This window comes from Penaeus monodon, chromosome 17 (assembly GCF_015228065.2).
Source record: "Penaeus monodon isolate SGIC_2016 chromosome 17, NSTDA_Pmon_1, whole genome shotgun sequence".
Lineage (NCBI taxonomy): Eukaryota > Metazoa > Arthropoda > Malacostraca > Decapoda > Penaeidae > Penaeus > Penaeus monodon.
Genome location: NC_051402.1, coordinates 2985633 through 2993898, shown reverse-complemented (window position 1 = coordinate 2993898; position 8266 = coordinate 2985633).

Below are 8266 nucleotides of genomic sequence, written 5' to 3'. Positions count from 1 at the left end.
CGATTTAAATGGGGGCGATTTAAATGGGGGGATTTTAAATGGGAGATTTTAAATGGGGGATTTAAATGGGGGATTTTAAATGGAGGATTTAAATGGGGTTTAATTCCAAGGCGAGAACTCTGCAAGGTTAGGCTGTTTCCTTGAGCGCTGCCTTGCGTCTCGTCTCGCGAGAGGGGGGGGGGGGAAGGTCGGCGCTTGTGTGATGCCCAAGGGAGGGGTATTTGCTGACATACGCACGGACGGACGGACACATGCGTGCTCAGACGGATGGACGGGCGGACGGACGCACGCAAGTACCCACACAAACACACGGACTCACACATACACACATATTCACTTTTACTTAATCTCTTTCTCACTCTCTCTATCTTTCTCTCTTTCTATCTGTATCTCTCTCTCTCTCTCTCTCTCTCTCTCTCTCCCCTCCCTCCCTCCCTCCCTCCCTCCCTCCCTCCCTCCCTCCCTCCCTACCTCTCCCTCTCCCTCTCCCTCCCTTCCTCCCTCCCTCCTTCCCACCTTCCCTCCCTCCCTCACCCTCTCCCTCCTTCCCCCTCCCTCCCAACTCCCTCCTTATTCCTTCCCGAGAGGTCCATTCTCTGCACGATTAAACGATTATCAAAGTCCGTACGTGTAAATATTTCCCCGAATATCTGAGTTGGCCCTTTTGAGCGGCCACAATGCCCTCTTGGATGCCTTATCTCCGCGTCCGTGATTAGCCTATTGAGTGTCACTTTATGTTGCTGCGTGGAGAGGCCCTGTGACATTTCAATAAGCTTGCTCCGCTGCAGAGACAAGATTGGTGTGTTTGCAGTTGTTGTTGCTATTTTGGATTTTTTTTGTTCGATTTTGCTTTCTTTTTAGGGGGGGATTGGTTTTTTTTTTTTTTTTTTTTTTTTTTTTTTTATTGGTACTATCTTGCTTAAAGTTAAGTTCTTCGAGCTGTTTGTAGAAACGCTAAGGGAAATGTAGCGCCGCGGAGATTCGGATTCGAAACCGATGGAGTGGGATTGATCAGTGCTTGTGCTTGCGTCTCGTGTCGGAGCGAAGGAGATAAAGAGCAAGACAGCTGCGTCATGTCTCTCTCCTCAACGCGCTTCGTAAATCAGGTTTAAAGAAAAATCACAAACCTTGCACATCGGCGGTTATTGTGTGTTTTCGTTTTTCTTTCCCCGATACGAGATACGAGCGTTCGTGGCTGATTTTCACCCACTTCCAGAAAAAAAGACACGTGATCTTAAAAAAAAGAAATAATAATAATAATAATAATGATAATAATAATAATAATAATAATAATAATAATAATAATAATGATAATGATAATGATAATGATAATGATAATGATAATGATAATGATAATGATAATGATAATGATAATGATAATGATAATAATAATAATAATAATAATAATAATAGTAATAATAATAATAGTAATAATAACAACAACAACAACAACAACAACAACAACAACAACAACAACAACAACAACAACAACAACAACAACAACAACAACAACAATAATAATGATACCACTCTTACCCTCGGGGTTCGGATAAGCGCTTCGAGCTTCCTCGGACGACTCGGTCTCCGGCCCCGCGTGCAACAGGGGGTCGTCCGCCGCTGCTTGAACCTGGGACGACCTTTACCGTCCATCGCGGGGGGGGGGGGAGATAGCTATTGGCCAGACGACCCTTTCGTCATCGTCCCGTCATTAGGCGGGAAAGCAAAGCACGGAAGAGAGGGGAAGGGGAGGGAAGTGAGGGAGAAAGGGGAGGTGGAGGGAAGTGAGGGAGAAAGGGGAGGTGGAGGGAAGTGAGGGAGAAAGGGGAGATCGAGGAGGAGGAAGAGCTTCGAGTGCTTTCCTTCGCGTTGCTGGCCTTGATGGTGATGATGATGAGGAGGAAGAGGAGGAGGAGAAGGAGGAGGAGGAAGAGGAGAAGGAGGAGGAGGAGGAGAAGAAGAGGAAGAGGAAGAGGAAGAAGAAGAAGAAGAAGAAGAAGAAGAAGAAGAAAAAGAAGAAGTAGAGGGACAAGAAGAAGAAGAAGAAGAAGAAAGAAAGAAAGAAAGAGGAGGATGAGGACGAGGACGAACGCCCCCCCTCCGTTTACGTCAGAGGCCGTCAGTCGCGCCCCGGCCGGCGTGGCGCGGGTGCGGGAAGCGGGCATTCGCCGCGGCCGCTCCCCCGCGCCGCCCGCCGGAGGGGCAGAGGCGTCGGGGCGTCGTCAGCGGGCTGCCTTTGTCACGCGGCCGCTGTGACAAAGGAGGAGGAGCGAGGAAAGAGAGAGAGAGGAAAAGATAATAATAATGCGAAAATTGGACGATGGACTGGGTGAGACATAAGGAAAAGGAAGGGTGGTGGTTGTGGGTTGGAGGGGGGGGGGGTGCTCTTCATATCAGGGGATTGAATGGATGAGGGTGACGTCACCTCTTCTTTTATGGAATAGAGTGACGGCGTGGATATATTTAGAACCCTCCCCTCCCTCCCTCCCTCCCTCCCTCTCTCCCTAGCTCCCTCTCTCTCTCTCTCTCTCTCTCTCCTCTCTCTCTCTCTCTCCTCTCTCTCTCCCCCCCCTCTCACTCTCCCCCCTTCCTCTCTCTCCTCCTCCCTTCCTCCCCTCCTCTCCCTCCCTCACCTCCCTCCTCCCTCCCTCCCTCCTCCCCCCCTCCCTTTCCCCCTTCCTCCCCCTCTTCTCTCTCACCCTCTTTTCCCCTTCTTTTCCCCTCCCCCCCACTCCTCTCTCTCTCTCTCTCTCTCTCCTCTCTCTCTCTCTCTCTCCTCTTTCTCCCTCCCCTCCCTCATCCTCTCCCCCCTCCCCCCTCCCTCCCTCCCTCCCTCTCTTTTCTTTCTCTCTCTCTCTCACCCTCTCTCCCTTCTCTCCTCCCCCCCCCCTCCACTCTCTCTCTCTCTCTCTCTCTCCTCCCCTCCCTCCCTCCCTCCCTCCCTCCTTTCTCCGGACGACCGCGCGGAGCCTTGCAACGAAACGAATCTCCGTTTCAGAGGAAAGCGGCCGAGCACATCGCCAGGAACCGTATTTACATAAGGACAGTAAAGAGTGGTTTTAAAGTTTTTATCTCTTCTTTCTGTCTTTTTTATTTTTTTCTCTCTGTCTTTTTTTCTCCTTTTTCTCTGTCTTTTTTTATCTATTTTCTCTGTCTTTTTTTTCTTTCGTTTTATGGCCGGGCGGTGGTACGACAAGCAGAGAGCTCCGACCGGCGCTTGCGAAGGCGCGGAGGTTCGTTTTAAAATCTCGTTATATATATATATTCTTTAACTTTTTTTTTTTTTTTTTTTTTTTTTTTTTTTTAGGCCGGGGCGAAACGAGGGTCGGCGCGCTGTCCGACACGACTTTAAAACCGCCGTAAAGAGGTTTATTTCGATATTTCGAGAATTCGTGTCATTAGCGACGATGGAGATAGAGGTCCGAGAATTTTTTATTTATTTATTTATTCATCTATTTATTTTTGAGGATGGCGAAAGGGGTGGGGGGGGAGGGGGCTTTTCTATTATTTTACCGAAGAAATTATATTATATTTGCCCGTGGAAAATGATAAAGGACTAAAAATTGCAAACGTGAGTGACAATGCCCCTGAAAAAAAAATTTAAAACCCGTGGTAAATTTTTTCCTTCTTTAATGTACTCACCCAAGGGGGGAACATCTGATGAAATGTTTATGCCATTTTGTTTTTTTATTTTTAGCCCCGTCGTTTTTACAAACCCATATTAGATTTATTGAAATTTTTACTTTTGTTTTTCGCCCGAGGGCCCTTTTAAGATAAAAAAAGGAGAAAAAGATGTTATGTTGCTGATTACGACAGACGCAGCTGACATGGTCGTTTCGCTTTCGATCTTTGATGGGATTTTCACCCTTAATGGAAAGGGAGAGTTTGACGGGGGAAAGTGAAAAAGGGTTTTTTAAGTTTTTATGTACAGGGCCCTTTTTTCCCCCACAGGGCCAAGGGAAATTTATCTAATTAGTGTTTTTGATTATTTTTTAAAATTTTTTTTTTCTTTTTTTCCCTTTTTTTCCCCTTTTTTTTTTTTTTTTTTTAGGGGACATCAGTAAAAATGATCTAATAATAAAAAAAAATGGATAAGGGATAATAAGAAAAATGATAATGTTGTCTATTTACGCATATGAAGTTTGTGGTGGTGTGTTGTGTGTGTGTGGGGTGGGGTGTGTGTTTTTTTGGGGTGTGGTTTTTGGGGAGAGAGAGAGAGGGGAGAGGGAGAGAGAAGAAGGGGAGAGAAAAGAGAGAAAAGCGAGAGGAGAAGAGGGGAAAAACAGAAAAAGGGAAAAAACAGACAAAAAGGGAAAGAAAAAACGGGGCAAGAAAAATACATACCCAAAACTCTTTAATTTTAGGGTTTTTTTGTCCCCGGAAAATAAAAAAAAGAAACCCCCCTTTTTGGATAATCCCCCTTTAAAAAAAAGTTAAATCTTAATGCAGGGGGAGCGATCCAAAAAATTTCATTCGAAACAAAGTTGTTGTATGGGTTTTACAAGGGCAGAATTAAATCCCTTTGCCCCCGCACCGATGGCAAGGGTAATGACATGACACGGCTCATGACAGTGGGATCGAAACATGTTTGAAACAGGATGTAAAACACTCGTTCTTCTTTTTTTTTTTTTTTTTTCTTTTCTTTTCTTTTCGCTTTTTTCTTTTCGTTTTTATTTTCGTTCAGTTTCTTATCATTGTGTTCTTCGACCTCGCTGAGGAAGAGAATACGTGAACCCAAGGCCGAAAGAACCCTGGTAGGGACGGTGAACCTCTCGATTGAACTTCTCATTTGAACCTCTCGACAGAACCCCTAGATTAAAACTTCTTAAATTGATCTTGGCCCGAACCCTCTCGTTTAAAAACCCTTTTGACAAAAATTTTTTCCCCAAAGGGGAACCTCTGGATTGCAGGGGGCTTTGGGGTCGTGAGGGGGCGGGAAAAAAGAAAAGGGGGGGGGTGGGGGGGAAAATGGAGGGGGAGGGGGGGGAAAAGGGGGAGATGGGGGGGGAAATAAAAGGGAGGAAAAAGGAAGAAGAGGAGGAAGAGGGGAAGGAGGAGGAGGAAAAGGAGGAAGGGAGAGGTAGGAGGAGGAGGAGGAAGAGGAAGAGGAAGAAGAGGAATGGGAAAAAAGAAGCGGGGAAGTGCAAGAAATGAGAGTTCGGGATTTTGAGGGCGATCGGTAGAATGGAAAGAAAAAGGGGAAGGGGGGGAAAGGGAAGGGGGGAGGAAGAGAGGAAGAAAGGGAAAGGAAGACAGAGGAAGAAAAAACTTTCCCCCCGGGAGACGTACCTACTTAAAATACTAATGGGTAAAAATTATATTTTTAAAATTTTATAATAAAATATAAATATATTATATTTTAAAAAAAAGTTTTAAAAATATATAAAATTAAATATTTTAATTTTAAATATATTATATATCTAAAAAAACATTTTATATATTATATAAAAAATTTTTTAAAAATTTTTCTATATAAATAATATTTTATTATATTATTATATATATATATATATATATAAAATGAAATATTTTTCCCTTTTCCTAAAATAAAAAATTTTCAAAAATATATAATATATAATAATATTTTTTAAATTAAAAATTTAAATTTCTTTTTTTCCCTTTCTTCTATCTCTCCCCCCTTTTCGGGGCCCAAACAAATTATAAAAAATTCCCAAAACAGTTTAAAAAAACATCAATCCTCTAATCTATCATTTCTCTCTAAATCTAAACCTTTCAAAAAGGGGAAAAAAACGACCACAAACACCCTTAAAAAAAACCCGATCTCTCTACTAATTTCTCCTCTATCTCTTTTGCATTTTTACACACAAAAATTAAAAAACGCCAGAAAAAAAACAAAAACCCTAAAACAAAAGGGGGAGGAAAAAAAAGGGGTTCAAAAAACCGAGGATTCCAACCCCAAGAAAAGCCCCACCCAAAAAAGCACGGGCAATGATCCCCCCCCCCTCCCCCCCCTTTCCCCCCCCAAAATTTAAAAACAAAAAGACGAAAAAAAAACCCCCCTGTTTTCGGCGGGGCTTTTGGATCACATAACTGAGTGACAGTTTATGATTTCCCCTTCCTCCCCTCCCCCCCTTCCCCCTTCCCCCTCCCCCCTTCCCCCCCCCTTCCCCCCCCCCTTTCCCCTCCCCCCCTCCCCCCCCCCCCCTCCCCCCCCCTCCCCCCCCCCCCCCTTCCCCCCCCCCCCTTCCCTTTTCCCCGCCTTTTCCAGCCATCATCCCCCCTCAGCCCCGACGAACCCCGGGGGGGCCGCAAGAAATTTTTTCTTGGCGTTTTTGATTTGGGGTTTTGGTTTTGGGTAAAAGGGGAGCGGAGGTTAAGTTTAGGGGGGGTTTTGGGGGTGGGGGGTGGGGGGGAAGGGGGTCCGGGGGGGTTAAGGGGAACCGTGGGGGGGGTTTTAGGGGAGGGGGAAGGGGGATGAGGGGGGTGTGGGAAGAGGAAATAAAGTAGGGTTTAGGGAGGGGTGTGTGGAGTGATGGGGGTTTTGGAATAGGGAGTGAGGAGGGGGGAGGGGGGAAGGGGGGGGGAAAGGGTGGAGAGGGTGGGGGGAAGGGGGTTTAATGGGGGAAAGGGGGATTGGGAAATGAGGGGGGGGAATAGGGTTAAGAGAGGGTTAGGATCAGGAAGTAAAAGAGGAGGGGGAAAGGTTTTCCGAAATATCAGGAAAATATTTGTCCAGAAGCTGGGGAAGGGGGGGGGCAGGGGGTTTAAAGAGTGTAGAAGGCAGTATGGGTCTTAAAAGGGAATTTTTAAAGGACCGGAGGACAAGGATCCCATTTTTTGGGAACACTATGGGGGTTGGGAGAACGAAGACCCGGATAACTGAATCACTCTTGTAACTGCACCGATGGCAAGGGTAATGACATGACACGGTTCATGACAGTGGGATCGAAACATGTTTGAAACAGATGAAAAACCACTCCCCTTTTTTTTCTTAAATTTTTTTTTTTTCTTTTTTTTTTTTTTTTTTTTTCTTACTTTCTTTCATTCATTTTCTTATAATCGTGTTCAAGGGAGCAAAATGGGTTAAGGCTGTTAGGAAGAGAGGCAGTTACCCTTTTCCCACGTATTAGGACACGTGGAAAAGGGGAAGTGAAAGGTAAGGACACTCGGGGTAAGGGAGGAGGGGGGGGGGGTCATGTCAGACTAGAGGTTTCATTATTATTTTTTTATGATTATAATTATTATTTATTATTATTTTTTCTTTTCTTTTCTTTTCTTTTTGGTAACACCTTTTTTGAGATGTTTCTTTAGAATTTCCCTGGAAGGTGTCATGTTTTTTTTCTTCTTGGAATTATCTTTCCAAGTTTATCAGACTACGATTTTTTTCCCTTCTTCTCCATTTCTTCTTCCTCTTCTTCATTTCTTCTTCTTCTTCCTCTTCTTCTTCCTTCTTCTTCCTTCTTATTTCTTCTTCCATTACCGAAAAAAAACTATGATCTTCTTCATCTTTTTCCTTCTCCCTTCTCCCTTCCCCCTTTTTCCTTCTCCCTTCTCCCTTCCCCCTTTTTCCTTCTCCCTTCTCGCTTCTCCTTCCTTCACCGTAAAAGCAACCTATCCTCATCACCTTCCAAAAATAAGAAACAGAAGGGAAATCAATCTCTCTCAAAAGGGTTTTGTTTGCTTGCTCAGGCGAACGCTTGCTTATCGAGCGGTCGATCGCGCAAGCAAGCAAGCAAGCAAGGACGGGAGGACGATCGCTCTTTGCGTGTGCGCCGATTGCGTAATCCCTCGGGATAAGGGAGGAAAGAAGAGGAGGAGGAGGAGGAGGAGGAAAGGAGAGGATGATCAAAAGGAGGAATAGGAGGAGGATTAGAAGGAGGAGGAGGAAAGGAGAGGATGATAATAAGGAGGAATAGGAGGAGGATTAGAAGGAGGAGGAGGAAAGGAGAGGATGATAAAAAGGAGGAATAGGAGAAGGATAGAAGGAGGAGGAAGGAAAGAGGAGGAAAGGAGAGGATGAATCAAAGGAGGAATATAGGAGGAGGATTAGAAGGAGGAGGAGGAAAGGAGAGGATGATAATAAGGAGGAATAGAGGAGGATTAGAAGGAGGAGGAGGAGGAGGAGGGAAGGAGAGGAATGGGGAGGATGGTGATGATGATTGGGTTGATGATAATAAAGAGGAGGAGGAAGAAAAAGAGGAGGGAAGAAGGGGAGGGGAAAGGAGAGGGAAGGAGGAGGAGGAGAAGGAGGGGCGGAGGAGGAGGAGGGGGAGGAGGAGGAGGAGAAGGAGGAGGAGGAGGAGGAGGA